Source organism: Triturus cristatus, chromosome 11, assembly GCF_964204655.1.
Source record: "Triturus cristatus chromosome 11, aTriCri1.1, whole genome shotgun sequence".
Classification (NCBI taxonomy): Eukaryota; Metazoa; Chordata; class Amphibia; order Caudata; family Salamandridae; genus Triturus; species Triturus cristatus.
The window spans coordinates 408,927,127-408,946,171 of NC_140594.1; the positions used below are offsets into that span (position 1 = coordinate 408,927,127).

The window sequence follows — 19,045 nt, forward strand, 5'->3', positions numbered from 1 at the left end:
TAAAATCACCAATTTTATGGCTTTCCCAAGCACCAATACCAACTAATCTTCAAGAGGTTTTAAAATGAACAGTCTGCAAATTCAAAGAATATTAGTAAACATATTACACTAAGGCACCCAGGTCCCATTTAAATGAACAAACTAGCTTCTGTTTTATGGAAAGTGTATAATCCCTCCTCCTTCTTTATTAATCTAATTTGCAACCTTCCGTTGGTTTTAGTCTATGGGCAGAATTAAAAACAACGGTTTACTCCCTATTGCACTCGTTTATGGGCGCTTCAAGTCCCTTATGTAATATGAACTATGTTTAGACAAAAACTCCCTTTATGCTATTGCAGCCTTAGCATGCCAATATACTATTTTCCATAGTGTAATCTCACTCACCAATATTCAGATTTGTATTTGTTTACTCTGTGTTCAGTTCACTAATTAATTATCTTCCAAAATAGTGTTCTAAGGAAGCCAAAACAAATCGTTACCTATTAAGTTGCATTCAAAGCTTATATCCCTAGAGTCATATTGCAATCGATGCACCACTAACCATTCTCCCATTTCCAACTTCGCCTTTTAAAAGTGTCCTCTTAAGTTACTAAACTGCAAGTGTAAATGATAAACACAAAATTACTACCTACAAACCCCTCAGAGTCTTCTTATCAACGTGCAAGCTAATCTACAAGTGACACTCGCCATCACAACATCCATTCCATGTAATCTCTCCTCAGCGCGGCCCGATAAATCCTCCTGATATTAGATTCTTCATGAGCCCTACCTTAAAAACCCTCGCTCAACCAATCCTGCACCTTCTACTATTCCTGCATCAACCAATGAAAAGTTAGAATTTCTAGCCTGATCATTAGTATCCCCTGCTCCCTCTGTGGTCCGCTATCCCTTTCAACCAATAGGAGCCTTTATGGAAAATAGTTTATTGGCACGCTAAGGCTGCAACAGCATAGAGGGAGTTATTGTCTAAATATTGTTCATATTATATAAGGGACTTGAAGCACCGGTAAATGAATGCAATAGAGAGCAAACCGTTTTTTAAAAATTCTGCCCATAGACTAAAACCAATGGAAGGTTGCAAATTAGATTAATAAAGAAGGAGGAGGGATTATACACTTTCCATAATTCAGAAACTAGTTTATTCCTTTAAATGTCGCCTGGGCGCCTTAGTGTAATATATTTACTAATATTCTTTGAATTTGCAGACTGTTCATTTTAAAACCTCTTGAGAAGATTAGTAAGAATCAGTGCTTGGGAAAGCAATAAAATTGGTGATTGAAGATTATCAAAACCGCACGTTTTTGTTACCATTGGAGGCATGTAGTTAGTGAAGTTTGGATCATAATCCTCATTTACCGAAAATTGTCTATGAAGGACTCAAACACTTCTTAACATCTCTAAATTATCATGAATTTGGTGCTAATTTTTGTCGAGGAAGGGTTTTGTAAGATCTTTGGATAGGTTAATTAATAAGTTTTGATATATTGTTTTCTTCCCCATCTTGATTGTGGAGTACATTATAGAATGGATATAGGAAGGAGATGTTTTTTCAACAATATGTAGTGGATAGGTTAAATTGGATTATGAATATGTAATGAGAATAGCTCTTGATATGCTTTTTGTTTTATTATTTCAGCCCTGATTATGTCCTTGTAGGACGAAACACGTTGGCTGATTTAAAAAGTGGAGTTTGATCCAAATTATGGAGTACAGTTCACCCACTGGAAATGAAAATCCAGCATGTTTGAAATGAACTTTTGTTGATTTATTAATAAAGAAGAAGAACTTTCAATTGAATCTACTGCCTGAGGACTCATCATTAGAAGGATTTCAATAATTGATTGCAATAGAACTGACATTGGCGCTCCCCCTCTCTACAGTATAAATGCATAAGCATTCTACTAGCATGCGCCTGTTCTTTTTTTCATACAACAGAGTGCAATAACTTTTGCTAATCTCCCCTCTGCCTTCAAAATGACACCCAGCATTCCATCATCTTTTACTGTACATAAAATGTGCAGTCATGTCGCTTAGATGGTCACTCTATGCCCTCTTCAACAAGGGCTTGCACGGATCTACATGACGGCGAGGTAACAGCAGAGAGGGTCGTACCTGAGTTACAAGGGAACGCTTCGTGACCGAACGTTTTATGTTCACAGGTACCGTTTTCTCCCTCGGTTATCACGGAGGACATTTCATTCCCGTACCCAGTGCTTACAACTTAAAAATAGAAGTACCTGCATGTTTCTGAGAAGTGCCGGTGATCTCCAATTAAAATAACTACTCTGTCTTGAGTAGTGCCAGTACTCTCTCTCTCTCTCTCTCTCTCTCTCTCTCTCTCTCTCTCTCTCAAAATAGACAAGCAATGGCATAGCCAATAGGTCTCGCCTTTGGGACCTTATATTTGTTTAGCCATGCAACAGTTGCATACCTAAACACTTATAAGGTCCCAAAAGCGAGACCTATTGGCTATGCCAAGCGGCCGTAAAAGTGAAAGTGATCGCAATCAAACATCAAAGCGGCCGTGCAGCCGCTAAAGTGAAAGTAATTGCGGTAAAAGTGGCGCGTGCGCCCGCGCACATGCACTGTAGCTCTAGGCTGGCCTGGTAGCACTTTTTGGAGCCCTCTCAATAAGTCTCGCCAGACCAGCGCATGCGCTGGGTCAGGCGAGACCTAAAAAAGTGCTGGTACTCGGCACCTGACAGTACTGGCCCATTTAAAGCACTGCCCTTACCCACGTCTATATGGGGTGTTCCGTGGCCGCACTGCCAGGAGCGGAGAATGCAAACCGAAGGTTTGTTTGGTGCCCACATTGTGACGGGTGATGTTTTTTGCCCTTATAATCACGGAGGGCGCATCATACCCACATTAGGACAGACCGTAATTCGTATCTTCATAATAAGGGTCACAGTTTCGTGCCTGCATTAAAGTTGCACATAGACAAAGGAGGGACGGGATTTCTCAAAAAAAAAAACAACAAAAAAAAAAAAAGTCAGCATACTATGCTGCTCCTGTAAGAAGGGTACAGTCGACACACCCGAGTCTGCTGCATTTCTGATGTACTTCATTCAAGCCCTCTTTACATTTCAATCTATGCCTGGGTGCTGTAGCAATCCTCGCAACAATTACATTGTTTTTAACAGAGGGGGAATGGAATATAACATTCTGGTACAGAAAATGGCACAACACATTGAAAGACAAACATTGGGGACATACAGGCACAAACAGCCAGCCACCCACGCAATAGGACACACAAACACACGGACAATTGTACAGACTCACAGATCCACACACGGGGACACATGTACATACACACCGATAAACACATGGGGCAAACACACTTGGACAAAAACATAGGCCAATAAAGGGAGAAACAAACCAAGACACAGACACACACCAAGACACACACAATCCCAGCGGCGTAACCCAAAATGTTGCCTCCCTCACGGAATGTGATGAGGGGCACCGAATCTCCCACATCACACAAATATTAATTGATAGCTGAATTGAGAACCCCTGGAGGGCTTGGGGCTGCAGTAAGGTTTGGGGGGGGGGTGCAGTGGCCTGAGTTACGTCTCTATACATTCCCCCAGACACGTATACCGTGACACGCGCTCCCCCAAACACACATGCACTCAGTCTCAAAGACGCACACAGGACAAACGCACGGGGAGAAACACACAGATATGTGCCCCCCAAATAAGACAGCCATAAACACACACTCGGATACTCTCGGAGAAACAGAGACGCACCTATATAGAGACACGCACACAGACATACATACATACCACACAGGTATATACAATCACATATGCATGCACACATGTGAAAATACACACATAAAAGCACACACCGAGAATTTTACCTGACAGATAAAGCCTGTCCTTCTCACTCTTGGGCAGAGTCCTGATGGCGACCTCGGTATCCAAAATGGCATGTGGCGCAGGCACATACTTCTGTCCCAGGCTCCCGACTGGCTAGCGCTGGGAGTGGAGAGGTCTCTCGGGGCTCAGGCCTCGCGCACTGGAGTCTGTGGTGACTGCGGAGGAGCCCACATGGCAACCTGGAGGTCGTCCTCCACACGCTATGTCATTTCCATGCTGCACAGCAGAAAGCACCAAGCACCCTGCTTGCTATTTGGCGTGGTTTATTTGTAAGTTACTACACGCCATGGAGAGCAGACTCGAAGTGCTATATCTGTATGGTCCTGCACACCACTGTCCTGTGCTTGTGATGCACTATTGTTCGGATTGCACCTTTGGAGCCCGGATAGAACACAGATTGCTGTGTGTGGACGTGCCGTGTGCACGGTGCCGGCAGGTATACACACGTCAAAACCTTGCGTTGTGGCACCGGCTTTACACGCTCTCGTGTCTGCACGAGAAACTCTCTGCGCGCGCGCACAGACGCATGTTAGGCGAGCCCCCTCACCTCTTCTTTACAGGTTTCCTAAGTCACAAGGACCCCAGAACCAGTGTGACTCCGGCTTGCACTAGTGCAGTGGCCGCAGAACCGCCGGGACATGCCACGGACCTGGTGTGGTGTGCCATGGGTCCAGGACCGGCGTGACTCCGGTTTACACCAGTGCAGTGGCCGCATAACAGCCGGGACACCCCACGGACGTGGAGTGCCATGGGCCCCAGGACCGTTGTGATTTCGGCTTGCACTAGTGTAGGTGCCGTCGGGACACCCCACAGATCTGGTGTGGCATGACATGGGTCCCAGGGCTGCAGCAATGGCCCCTGGACCCGGATGCCCCCATTAGAGTCCCAGGACAGACGCAACACTTCCCACCGCTATGGTCAAGCAGACCCCGTTTCTAGTTTTCTAGGAGAGTGTTTTAAGTCAGGCACCCACCTGGCACACAAGAAGCCGAGTAAGGAAATAAAATAATGTGATACCAACAAAGCACTACAAGCTGGCACACACCGTGGTGCAGAGTGAAAAGAACCATAGCTCACGGGGTGTAACGCCCCTCAAATATCTGTGCTGGGCATGCTGAGCTGAACAACACGGTAAGAGTTTGCAACTGCAAAAAGACAACTGAGCACTATGCATGCACACACACACAGTTTGCAGTAAAGATGTATACCATTTTATAAATAGTGACATATATGGATTTAGAATGTGTGGCGCTATGAATTTATGTATAGTTTTGTGCAAATATGCATACATACACAAGGCAGAGCCTGCCTGGCCTTTGGAAGACAAGCACAGGAGTGATTCACGCGCGCTTGCGCCCGCGTAAAACAGATGGCGCTTGCGCCCGCGAAAAACAGATGGCACGATGCACTTAACCGCAAGCTGTAGGCGACTACAATTCCTGGCAAAGGTGGGACATGCACCCACCTTTGCCCAATTGCGTGCTGCTTCACATTCAAAGACCAATAGAAAGAAAGCCAAAAAAACCAAACGCACGAGCGTGTGAAAAGTACTGATCAATTCCAAGAGGTAGTTTTCCTAGAGCTAGGCTCGACCTAAAAAGCAGGTCGCGCCTATAGCCTTGATCATTGGTTTGCAATCATAACCAGCTCAGTCCTGCTGTACTGAGCATATGCTTTCCAACAAAGCAAAAACTGCAATGCAAGCACGTCTGCCTAATCAAATACTGTACTCAAGAAAACCAAGATATGGGAGGAACCTAGGCCACTATCTTAGTAGCACTTCTGAAAGCAATTTTTCTGTTGCTCATATAAGGTCAGGTGATAACTGCACTGACGAACCAGACCTAAATAGGAGTTCCCTGGTATGGATTACTGTAAGGATACAAATAATACAAAGGGGGATTAAAGAACCTACACTCCAGGGGCGTAACAAACATAAGTGGAATAAAAATCGTTGAATAGGACGCAAGCAAATGAGATTCACATGAAAACTCTACCAACGGCAAGCAGTGTGCTGACCCAAAGCGCATTGGGTATTGGTGTTGTCCAAAATAGGTCTTTGACAACAGACCATTAAAAGCGGTCTGTAGGTAGGATTTAACAAGCATTTACAATGCAATAGGTCTTCCTTTACTGAGAGATAGAGCTACTGGTGCTGCAATATTATTTGCAACGCTAATAGCTCAACCGTTTAGTAATACGAGGCCAACTGCTTTATTCTTTCAATATATGGCTCTAGTAACCAGCGCGGCAAAGACTGCGTGCAGCGCTCCTTACAAAAAACGTACAATACTGAAAAAAAATAGAGTTTGACGAGCCATGCAGATGAAAAGAAAGGCGCAGCTCGCCAACCTCTATTTTTTCAACATTGTACGTCTTTCATAAGCAGCGTAGCATGCCCCTGTGCCACTCTAGTTACTAAAAACTTATAATATTGAAAAAAAAAAGAGTTTGGCGAGCTGTATCAGAGAAACGAAAGGCACAGCCGCCGTTGTTAAAGATGAAGGCGTGCCTCACTATGCGTGCAGGGTGAAGCGGAAGAGCTAGTCCTGCCTGCAACCGCAGCTAGGAGAAAGTCAGTAGTAAAATAGTGAGCGCACACTGTAGAAAACATATTGAGTAACAATACACACAAGAGGGCCAGTCCTTGTAGGAGGTTACAAAAGGCGGTATGAAGGAGGGACTACTAAGCCTATTCGCGAATCAAAATACCTGAATCCAGCATGCCTCATACAGACCATACAAGCACTGACTAGGCAAGACCTAAAAAGAGGGGTTGAGAGGATGATGGAAGCATTTAGTAGAATTGACACACCCGTTTCCAAACACCAGCTCTGTAATAGGGCACAAACCTAGAAATACTATTTCTGTGTCACATAGAATCGTGGTGACACCAATTAGAGAAGAAAAGAGTGGCTGCAAGACAACACCAGCTCCAAAAGATGCGGAAGCCAGTTAATACCAAGGGCTGAAGAGAATCACGAAAATGTGGCATGTTTGTGACGGTATTAACGATAAAATACATGCCATTTTAATTAGCCTGACTAAGACATGCAAAATAATTAGCCACATCAAAATTATTTAAATCTATACTGTAAAGTAGCATATGAAGCATGACATTTGCCCTCCTTACTTGCACAATTAAGACAGTGTTTTATCAAGTATACATATTTAAAACCTTTAGATTTTTTTTAATCTGGAACGTGTTTAGGATTTTAAGAGGTCTACTGCTAATGTCGTCGTTAAATGTACGTGTTGCCTACTATATATATATATATATATATATATATATATATATATATATATATATATACACATACACACACACTGAAAAAACCATAGGTTTCACACACGTTCTAGTTACAAATTAGCATTTAAAAAACCTTGCAAATCCACTTAAAAACCATAGGTTTCACACATGTTACAGTTAGCTGGACATTTCACTCTTAAAAAAAACAATGAAATTCCCCCGTTATAGTTACTGCAGGCAACTATAACACACGCGACCGCAATCCTCTGCTGATGACGTCAGATATTACATCACTGTATTTAGACACTTATTTACCCATGTCTTCTTCCATTAATCTTTAGCTATACATATATTACAAATATTTATTTTTCAGAAAGACACAAATGTCATCAGTGACGTCATCAGCAGAGGATTGCGGTCGCGTGAGTTATAGTTGCCTGCAGTAACTATAACGGGAGAATTTAATTGTTTTTTTACGAGTGAAATGTCCAGCTAACTAGAACGTGTGTGAAACCTATGGTTTTTTCAGTGAATTTGTACGGTTTTTTAAATGCTAAGTTATGTTTTTATTTTTTTCAGGTTTTTCACTGTGCGCCCACGGTCCGCAGTGCGCGCAGGGTGCGCGTACCTCGCGATTTAAAATTTTTTTTTTTTTTTTTTCTCCCTTGGGGGTCGTTCTGTGACCCCCTGACCAAGGCTAGCGGGTCAGGAACTGTCCACTCTGCCCCCTTTTAACGTTCTCCACCTTTGTTTTTCACCCCCTCAGACTGCGAGAGACAAAATGGCGGCCGACACTTCCTGGTTTCTACCGATTCGAATGTTTACCGACATCTAACAACCAATCAGAATTGCGCTCGCGCACGGCAAGGTGCGCGCGTATAGATATTGATATGCTTTTAAATGCTATTTTCTCAGGAAATACTGAACAGATTTACACAAGACCCGCAAAAGGCACTTCCTTGACCTTATGGCTACCTCTCTGCCAAATTCCACGTAATTCTGTTCAGGCGTTCGGGCTGTAGCTGCGACTAAAGGTCCTATGGAAAAATGCATGGGGAAAACGCGTTTTGGGACCCCCCCTTTTTCTCGGCGCCCGCTTGACGAATCACCCCGAGACTTTCAGGGTAGGAGCTGAACGGAGCGCCCCATTAGTTTTGAGAATTTTGCGAGGATTCGTCAACCGGCGCCAAAGTTATTCAAAATAGAATTTTGAGATTTCCTATGGAAACTAGGTTGTAACTATAACTATCTACTGGCGACCGCCAGTAGATAATATATATAGGAATTAGATAAAGGTAAAGTCTGGACCAACAAGTAATGTCAGTGTAGAAAGCAAACTTCAGGACCTCACACAGAACACATTGTTATGTCAGGCGTGGGTGGTGGCAAGTAGAGTAAAAGGAGTTGGAGCCACCTGGAAATATCAGCTCCAGGGACCAGCTGAGAGAGCAAGGTTGAAATGCTATGACAGCGTGAGAACACAAGCTAGGCATTTATGGCTGCCAGGAAATGCCAGCGGCGCGGGTTATGACCTTGTGGGAACTACAGATTCCATAGCTTTTATAAATAATCCTTTTTATGGAATACACTGAAGGCTATCCAAACTGAACTACATCTTGGCGCTGTACTTGAAACGTATGAGACAAATTACAATTAAAGACTGAGTGATCTACCTTAATCGAACCGGTGACCCGCAGATGCATAGAGATTATCTGCAGTGGCCCTCTGCCCTATCCCACTAATCGTCTACTACGACCTGCATCCAGATCCTGGCTACTGCAGCAGCCCGCTGTGTCCAAATTATACAGGATTGGGGTTATATGAGGTAACGCTCTGCAGAGAAGAGCCTGTGCACACGCGCGTCGGAATAGGCTAAAGATACAAGTGCTGTGGATCAGTTGAGATCACTGACAAAGCCAATAGATTCGGATTTTAAACATTCTGTGCGCTAAAACATACAACCTACCATGGAGGGGACCCAAGTAGGCACACAGTTATCTCAGCACACACACCAACTGACCGACGTTCCCGCTATGCCAACATCAGGCATGTGCGTGCATAAACCACAAGAGATGCAGTCGCCTCTACAAATAGTACAAAGGACGCGTTAGTACCCACCCACAGAGGTACATATTCATGCAAAGAGCCCAACAGACAATTACAATAAATAAGGCGGTCAAAAGGACACGAAATGAAGGGTACAGAACTGGTGCAGGGCGATGCAAATTTCATATGTAGACCCTCAGCAGAGTAAATTTAATTTCAAGAGGACTGTAGTGTCAATGCCCATTAAATCTTTGGCCTCTCCTTAAAAAAAGAACTTTAAATGTCAGCAAAACAGATACCCAAGAAAAGAGGCCAACCAGCACAGAGGCTTCCATATTTAAATTAGCATACTATCTCTCACAACAAGTAAAGGCATATTAAAGGAATGATAACAGTTGGATCGACTTATAACACCTACAAGCATTTATACTCCCAAAACTAGAGAAATATTCGCAACCATGTGTACATACCCAACTATCATGTAGGGACATATAAACAGTGGGACAGGTGAATAAATGTTTAATTAGGATAAAACGGGGTCCACTTAGTCATTAAGTCTTAGTTTGCGGATGAAATAGAACTTGAGATGGTGAAAGGAGTGGAGTGTAAATGCCCATCCCATATCTAGGATCTTTGAGAAATCAGTTCTACAAGGTAACAGAATATTTTGTTTCCGTATTCATCCAAGCCATTGCTTCTTGTGAAAGAGTAAGGACAACTAACACTATAACGGTCTGTATGTTTATTTGTCAGTATAATTATTTTGTTTAGGTGTTTTAGAAAGGGCTGCAAGTTGCCTTAGCGATGCCTGAAAGCGATGAGAACGTCCTAGTGATGTGCTCTGGGAGAGAAGGAGTACTCCTAGAACAACAGCATGAAGAGCAGCCTGTGCCAGATAGATCTTGCCTATTTCCGTTGCTTGGATCCCACAATAACCAAATTTCTTTAGACCAGCTCTATTTTCATGAGCTTCACGAAGCAGGATTGGGCTCTACCCAAAAGTTGGAGCCCAGAAGATTTGAGTTTCGGTCCTTGTACTTCAAGGAATGTACGTACGTTTTTGGGCATTCAAGTCTGCTAATTGCACATATGCAGCATTTGAAGTGTGGCACCTTTCAAGTACTCTCAGACAACATGCTTAAAAATGTCAAAATGCAAAACATACGTTTAACAGTACGCAGCCCATCGTGTGACCGAATAATTAGATTTGTTATTAGGTGCATTACTCCAGGTGACACAACAAGGAAGACTCCAATAGGTTCAAATGAAGCAAAAGATTACAAATCCCATAATATAATACGTTGTCTAACGAAATTTCGGGACTTAAAAATAGGAGTAATACTCGACAATCTGTCTAGGCCTGTGACACTACAGCCTGCAATTAACTTGACCAGATACTTGGATTGGTTTTCATTCTTACACATCCGATACATTTGGGAAATTGGATGTTCAAAATCTCCGGCCTTTTTTGGGGCTTTCAAAAGAATTAATTGTGCTCCCTCTTGCATATTTGGAAACAGCCTAGATAAAACATGCTACACATTTGGCCTACATGTGAAAAAGGGAAGTACATTCTTTTAAGATCCTTTGGCTTATCATATTTAGACATACCTGATCTTCAACTGGACCACACTAAGTCCTAACAGTGGACAAATCTACCCTTGTGATAAATAACACAAGTAAGGTGCCTAGTTCCTGGGGCTGATATATAGACTTATTGACTATCCCTCTACCACAATGCGTGATGGTTGTCTGAAGGTCTTGAGGGGATACACAGTATTTTGTTTTTACCAAACGTGTGTTGCACATTATAGCCAAGCAGCCCTACTTTGGTCTAATCTGTCAGGACACTGTTCCAGAAGTCTAGTAGATCATTAATGTGTTGGTATACAAAACGTAAGGGGTGCAGCAATGTTATTATTGGAAAAGAAGGGTTTTTTCTGGGTACCATTCATAAAATTCCTGACTTGTTCAGTCTCTTCCATGAGCATGTATCATATTGACTAAGGCTTGTCTTTATCTCGATGTAGCTTTGGGGTTCTCTGCCATCCGCAGGAGCACCCTTTTAAACGTGTAAATATGTGTGTGCAATTATGCTTATTTTGGAAAGTGCACATTGGGGTGGATCTCTTTCAAGTATCTTTCTCAGACTGCCCTTGAGATACAGCCTTTGTGTAAAGTAAAGTTTATCACAGCAAGTAGCACCGGGACGGACTCAAAGTTGGGACACCCACAAGATGGGCCCAGTGAATTAGGGGGAGGGGGGGGGGGGTCGGGGGATCTTCCTGAAACAGCAACCAGGGACAGGCACAGGGCAGGCCTGGCCTAGAAACTTACTCTCCTTGAAAAACAAACTGCAATTACACTTCTCCCTTCTGTTCCTCATTACATGGCAATGCTCAAGAAGACCAATCTGCTTCTTAAAAGAATGACTTAATGGAACAAGCATTGGCATAGCAAATAGGTCTCGCCTTAGGGGACTTATAGGTGCTTCTTTTCAGAAACAGCAATGGAGCAATAACAGCACTGTTTATAATGTGCTGCATTGATATTATAGCCAGATAATGATTATAATTTGTTGTAATGGGGGAAAACACAAAAGCAATATTATTTAAGTAATAAAGGGGCATAAAAGTAAATTACGTAGGTGGACAGGTACAGGCTGTCTGAACAAGCAAGCTGTAGGGAGAGGTGAAGACGGTGTTGTGCAGCTAACATTGCATTAAAGTTCACTTTTACCCAGTTTGTGGTGTGCAAAGCACAATAGCAGTGAGTGCTGCCGCCCTCCCTGGAAAAGCCTGTGGCTATTTAAATTCAGAGTCCTTGGTGGGAAGTGTTGTTGGGGCGAGCCGGGGAGATGAAGCAAAAGTGCAAGCAGCGCCCTGCGCGGCTGCGAAACGACACCTGATTCTCAGACGGTACTCCACTGCACTAACACAATGAACCGGACATAAACTGCAGAATAATGTATAGTGCACAACGGAAGTTTGCACCATCTCGGAGACATGGAAAATCATGCTCCATAAAAGTTTGGATTCCAAAACAATAACAAACAACCCACTTCATATCACTTTCGCTGCAACATTATTTTGATCCTTGGTGGATAACAAACTTCTGTCACACTGAAAATGATTCTCTCCCACAGTACGTAAAACAAACAATCGGACCCACGGAACCACCGGAGGCTTGTGGAGTGAAGTGGTTGGTCTCTCAAAGGCTCTGGAGCTTCCTTGGAGTTAAGAGCAGTCTGCATGGTCTCAGGCGCCACAACCTCTAGGTGAGAGCAGCCTCTGTTGTCTTGGAGGTGACCCCCTGCACTGGATTGCAGTGAGCCTCGAGCCCTCCAGCCTGCGAGAGTACCCGACTTAAGCTACCAGCAGTTTGAGAGGGAGGAGAGGCTATGGGTGGAAAGAGGGGAATTGCGGGCAGGGAGCGCGAATTGTCGGAGGAAAGTAAAAGAGTGGGTGAAAAGGACGAGGGTGCAATGGGAGGCTGCGCGGAGGAAGGAGGGAAGCAGAGACGGGGAGAAAGAAGAAAGCTGAACAGGGAGGGTTTAGGAAAACAGAGTGGAGGAGTGGGGAGAAAAGGATGAGAGGCTGCAGGGCAGGAGGAGGGAGGCATGGTCAGAGAGGAGTGAAAAAAACAAGCACGACCGCATAAGTGAAAGCAACCGCGCTGTCTTTAATTAGTAACCTGATCCACAACGAGGAATGCAGTTGCCATGCCGCGCGCCGTTGCTCGCTCCAGAGAGCAAAACGCTGTGCAAGTGAACCTTTGGAGAAGAGGTGGGACATGCACCCGTCTTTGGCCATTTGCGTGCTTTCATTATTGAAAGCCACACACAAAGGCCAATCCAATGTGTGGGAGGAGTCAGACCCACACAGAGAAGTTTGGAGTGTTCACAAGAAGCCTCCCATAGAGCAGCGTATGCGCTCTGCGCTAGGCTCGACCTAAAAAGGTGGCTACCCAGTTTCTCCCTCCTCACTTAGGTGTCTGGGTCTCCTCCCTTCAGCTACAGGAATGCAGGCAATACATTGCCACTATCTGAGAAGACACCCTCACCCCATACTGTGACATGCTAAACCACGGGCATCCAAATAGATTTCACTTCGGTTTAGTAATTAATAATATGAGATTAACTTTAAGAATACGCATCAAAGTACATACTGTAGCATTTGTAGAATCTCCTTTTCAAAGTTTGCATTATTTTTCCTGTATATTTTCTGATTGCAATTTATCATGAGATTACTCCTCCTTTGAAGCACAATCCAAAGTTTTCTTTATTTCCCTATATAAGCATTCAGTCATTCTATTACTACTCCAAACCAAACTAATCTGCTGTACTGCTAGCAGTGTTCTAGCAACAGCCTACAGCAGACAATTAGCCTGATTCTAGGGACTATCAAAAAGTACAGAATAAAAGCACTATCTCACATGCAAATAATTTTGTTTCTTTCCACGGCGTTGTACCTTTGGAGTGCATGCCATCTCAAAAGTCTACTCTACGCTCCATGAAAATGTTGACCTGGACTTTAATCTTTCAATTGATGCCTTTCCTTTGAATGACCCTCTCCTCACTTTTCACCCTCTCTATGTCTCCTCTCTGAGTTCAGCCTACTCAAGGTCATGTGCAAGCTTGCATTAATCTTCATTATTGCATTGCTGCTAATTGCCCACTCTCCATCTTAAAGATCACAGCCTGTCTTTCTTTAAAAGTCAGACTGTGAAATCTCGTAATACTTACGTCTCCTGCCTCACATGCCAATCCTACCAAGCAGCTCTAATAAGACAAATACCCACCTTACTAATGATCACACCTAACTGCTACTTATTTAATACTCCAGAAAAACACTAGGGTGAATGCATGGAATAGTCTCTTTGAGAGCACAGGATTAACCTCAATAACTAACAATATTCATTAAATTAACTACTAACTTTGGGTTCCGGAGCAGCATGTTCCTGGCATACAGCGAATCAACGCCTCACCAGGAGTAGTAAGCGCTGTATAATGCAATTACAATTAGGTCTGATAATAGAGAGAACTTGTTAAGACATCCACTGGGTAGTTCGGCAAAGGTATTAAACTACTTTGAAATTGATGATTTATTTCATTCAGACATCGCAGTAATTAGGTGGCACAAAATGTTACAAAAATGCACAGACTCAAAACGGTTTCTGCGAGCACAGGAGTTTTTTTCCCCAAACAAAAAACAGGATCATGTATCAAATGAGCATATTCCCTACTGGTATTGGGCAACAGCTACACTCCACATTGCATGCATGAAATATGCATACTGCTGCTCTAGTCATGGAGCCTACAATTCCATGAAATACAGCAGCACCTAATTATTTCATCTCCAAAGGACAAGCCAAGAGTACAATTGGTACTTATGCTAAAACTAGAAAACCCTTACAATATCCAGTTCATCCTTCCATACGGAGGCAATTTCTATAATAATGGCGTTCCCTCATAGAACATTCCTAAACCGTCAGGGTGTATCATTCCATATAGACGTATTTACGCACCAATAACATTTTCCAAAGTCCCAGCCCGCTCTGTAGCAGCGATTAGTGTTGGGATGACCTCTCTCCACTCCCCGTGACAGAGTGAACAACCCCTGGCTCCTAGACTCCCCACTTTAACTCCATTCTGTGAAATCTCTTGGTGACATCTTAAAGCACATCACAACACGGCTCTCGGCACCTTTACTGTACTCTCTGGAATCAAGGGCGCACTGTAGGCCAGGTTCCATTGTCTGTGGTAGCTCCTGCCCATAGTTTACAAATGGGGCGTCGTTTTGTGCTACGGTATGTCATAGGACGCTCCTCCAACACCTTACCGGCGCTTCGGACTGCCTCTCCGTGAGCCATCTCACTCGGCACCCAAGGAATGTGTTCCTCATAAGCACTGCACAGTTCCCATCCTCGACTACACATCACCATCAGCACTTCCTGCAAGTTTACCTCTGGTGTCGTACAAGGTGTACAGGATAGGAAGCCGACCGGACTTGGCCCACATTACACGAACTCATTGTGTAAATTGCCTTGTCAGATCTTGGTCCTGCCCGTCCCCACCCAAAGGCAGGGTCATGCCAGTTCGCAGGAGGCCGGCTGCGTGCCAAGTTCTGACAACCACCCAGTGCAGGAGTTTCTGCCAGATCCTTGATCCGGATACACAGCCTGCTTGAGCTATATAAAAAAAACGCAAAGAGGGCGTTTTAAGCAAAGTAAAATACCAACACTGGGATACTGGGGAAGATCTTCAATGCTATGCTGCAGTCAAATTCATAGACAGAAGTGAAGAGAACCCAGTTATATTCAATTCTGATAATTTCATTGAAAACCGGGTCCTTTCTGCCCGTCCTTTTGCGCCTTCTCATCGTTAGTGGCAAGACCACCATTCTTGCCACTCTCTACAGACATGCGCCTGGGCATTTCTTGTACACTCCTCACAAATGGGTAGTCGGACTGACCTAAAGGCCTATCCAGTCCACCAATTTAATCCAGTCTGTGTCGGTGCCATGCAAACGTGCGATCTGTGTATTTCCCACAGAATAAGGGTCCGACTCCTCCAACTTGCTCATATTGATTTGCATAGCCCAGCACAGAACTACCAGACATCTCGTGTTTACATATATCACTGATTACCACTACACACCCTTCCTAGTCTGCAACTAACACTTTGCGCCCAGAGCAGCATCACTTTTATGTGCCTCAGTCAGTATTTTCAAGAGTTTATAACCCCACGACGACCGCACTAGCGGCGTTCTAAAATGTTCACGCGATTAACGTGGATAACTACATCACCGTGTCTCGAAGCTCCTGAAATGCCTCCTATGATTTTCGTCACAACTGTAAGCGCTAATGAATCCGTCAAGCGCTCTGTCGCAATAAAAAACGTCGTACAAAATGTGCTACGTTAAAGTCACTCACATAGTACAAGTGAATGTTACAGATTAAAATGGGAGAATTTCGTATTGTCAAGGGAAGGTTTCAGCAGTCTAACTAGCATGCTCTTAAAAACCTGAAAGCCGTTAAACTAGAAGTCAATACTGAAAGTGAACCGAAAGGTAATCAAAAGTTTTCTACCTTTAAAACTAAAGTCAACAAGAACCCAACAGCTAGGGGGTATAAACATGGGGACAGCACTTTACACCGACTTGAATTCTCTAAACGAACTTTTTTTAAATCCTATGTCAGCAATAAGTAAATACCTTTGATTACTCAAAACAGCACAGTTGATCTGATAACACAGATCATATCTGGACAAAATGGAACATCAACAAAGCTTTTAAAATGGCGACAGTCAGGGTCAAGGTTCGGCGGTTTCCATGGTATGCAAAGTAAACATAGGTCACGCAGGAGCCATTTGATATCTCTTACAGCTCCCCAAACTGCAAACGCGTGACGACATGCGTATTTCACAGCTTATAGTATGTATGTAAACTACGTCAGAAAACAAGAATGAGAGTCGTGCTGGAGGCGGCCATGTCATCGCGTGACGTAATCAATACGCGACAAACCGCTCGCCACTTGGGAGGGCTAATCTGACAGGCATAACCCATAATCATTTTTGTTTACCACAAGTCGTGCTGCCAAGTCGGGTACTATAAATAAATGTGCAACGTTAATGGGCCTGTGTCGGAGCGACTGATACAGGTAAGAAGTGGCAACGGTGATAGTTTCAACCTCGACCATTATTGTACTCATGGGAGCTGTGGGGTGGGGAAGTAGGGATCACTCCCACTTGTCCTCGGGAACAAGGCAAGTGACATTCCTTCATCTCAAACTATGGCCGTGAGTGTGGTGTAGTTCTTACAGGGTTGAACATTCACGACAGTGAGTACGACGACTGACGCGATCCCCATCCTTGCACCAATGCGAATTCAAGGACTGGGTCGGGACAGCCGTAATGCAAACGAACCAGAGGGAAGTCTATGTAGGTAACTGGGAATAACATCGGCACCCCCCTTAAATCCATACAGTCACCCAGGCCTCCTCTCATACCCATCCCAGACAGTATGACTGGAGCCTGCAAACATTCCTCAAAGCACAACAATGGCCAGAAATAAAAGAGAAGGAAAATAGCAAACGAGAGGCTGAGGACAAGACAGTTTTGAATGGGGTCTATGCAAAGTGAGGTTGGGGCAGAGTGGACGAGAAAAAGAAACAAAGAGTGGGGAATAGGAAGTGGAACAAGAAAGCAAAGGCCAAATTATACAGAAACAAGAGGAGGCTGGGGAAAGGGAGCCAGAGGAAAGGGGGGGGGGGGCAGATGTTAAGGCTGAGCATAGCTGGAAGAAGGGACACAAATGGCATGGAATGCGCAGAAGGGAGCACATAGACAGATCAGCGGGGAGTGCACAGAGGTGTAGGAAAGCAGGTGCATATGCACAGATTCAGTGAGAAGCGGGGCAGGCATGGAGTAAGTGCAGTTAAAAAAAAGCCACACGAAAGAACGGGGGATCAAAACTTAAGTAAGAAGCGAGGAGGGTAGACGGGGCAAGAGTAGGAAGAATAAGAAAAATACTAATTATGGTAAACGTGGGCTATACACGTAACTCACGGAAGAAGTAAAGGAAAATAAGGTGGTGAGAAGAGTGAATCAGTGGGAGACGAGGCAGGAAGAGAGCCAGTGGTATTGTACGGCTGAGGATCACTAAGATGAGCAGCACCGAAGAGAGCATAAAGAGAGTAGGGAAGCCAAACAGAAGGTAGCAGCAATGATCATATAAATAAAACGGGAAAGCTGCGATCCAGTCTGAGTGCAGAGATGGTAGGGGGGAAGACATGGTGAGGGAAGACGACAGACACCTAGCAAGATCGAAAGAAGGGAGGAAGTAGGAGGGGGAAGAGGAGGTGCCGTGCAGAGAGAGGAAGAGGAGGTGCAAGAAGAAGCAACGATAGGCAGTGGTAGGCGCCGGAGTCGAGAACATGGACTAAGTAGACAAGAGAGATATGTAGTAAGAGGTAGCAGCAGAAGGGGAACGGTCAGGCGATAGAGGGATGCAGGGAGAGAGTAGTAGTGGATTAAAGGTGGGCACAGGGTGGTAATGAGCAAGAAACTGAATGAAGAAGCACAGATGAGAACACAGGAGAGGACAGAAAGAAGGCAGGTAAGTTAAGGATCAGAAACGGAAGGGGGTGTCAGTGGATGAGCCAGGAGGTAGCGAGAAGGGGAAGACAGGGAGAGTGAAGGAGAGAGGCAGAGAGTGAATCAGGTAGGGGGTATGAAGCAGAAAGGGATTAGCGAAAGAACGACGTAAGGGAAAAGGTAAAGTGGCCGGTTACTGCAAACGCTTGGTGATACAGGCGGTGGTCAGAAATACACTGATCCGCTCCTACCTGAAATACGCAGATAATAGCCCTCTCTCTTCTCGAGCAGTCCTTCTCCCCTCCTCTCCGTAGGACTCTCTTCTCCACGGCTGCCGCTTCTTCCTCTGTGGCTCTCCTCAGAGCTGCTGCTGAGCACCAGGGCTGTGTGCTCCCCTCCCCCTCTTACCCCTCCCTCTCTCGGCTTCCTCTCCCTTTTCTCACACCCTGATCTTTCTCTGCTTTACACCTCCTCCCTTCCCCCTCCTGTACGTTCTCTGGTCCGACTCTCCTCCCTTTCCTGCCGTCTAGTCCCCCCTCCCTTTCCTGCTCTCTCTCCTCCCTTTCCTGCTGTCTCTCCTCCCTCGGTCTCACCCCCTCCTCGCTTACCTGCTGTCTCTCCTCCCACTGCATTTCTACCACCCCCCTCTCGTATGTCCTCTAGCCATTTTCTCCTCCCTTTCCTGCTCGCTCTCCCTCTTCTATGTCCTTTAGTCCTTCTCTCCTCCCTTTCCTGCTGTTTCTCCTCCCCCCAGTGTCCTACTGTCTACGC

At 44.7% G+C, this 19,045-nt stretch overlaps 1 protein-coding gene across 2 annotated transcripts in view; it reads right to left on the bottom strand.

Annotated features, from left to right (window-relative positions):
- ZMIZ2 (zinc finger MIZ-type containing 2) overlaps nt 1–18,802 on the bottom strand; it is a 333,804-nt gene extending 315,002 nt beyond the window's left edge. Inside the window, exon 1 of one of the 2 annotated variants that reach the window (XR_014970902.1) lies at nt 18,526–18,788. The gene's annotated coding sequence lies outside the window, so the exon portion shown is untranslated. Of the gene's footprint in view, nt 1–18,525 lie in introns of both variants that reach the window. The other variant, XM_085636043.1, reaches the window with a different exon arrangement.
- Nucleotides 18,803–19,045: the final 243 nt, after the last annotated feature.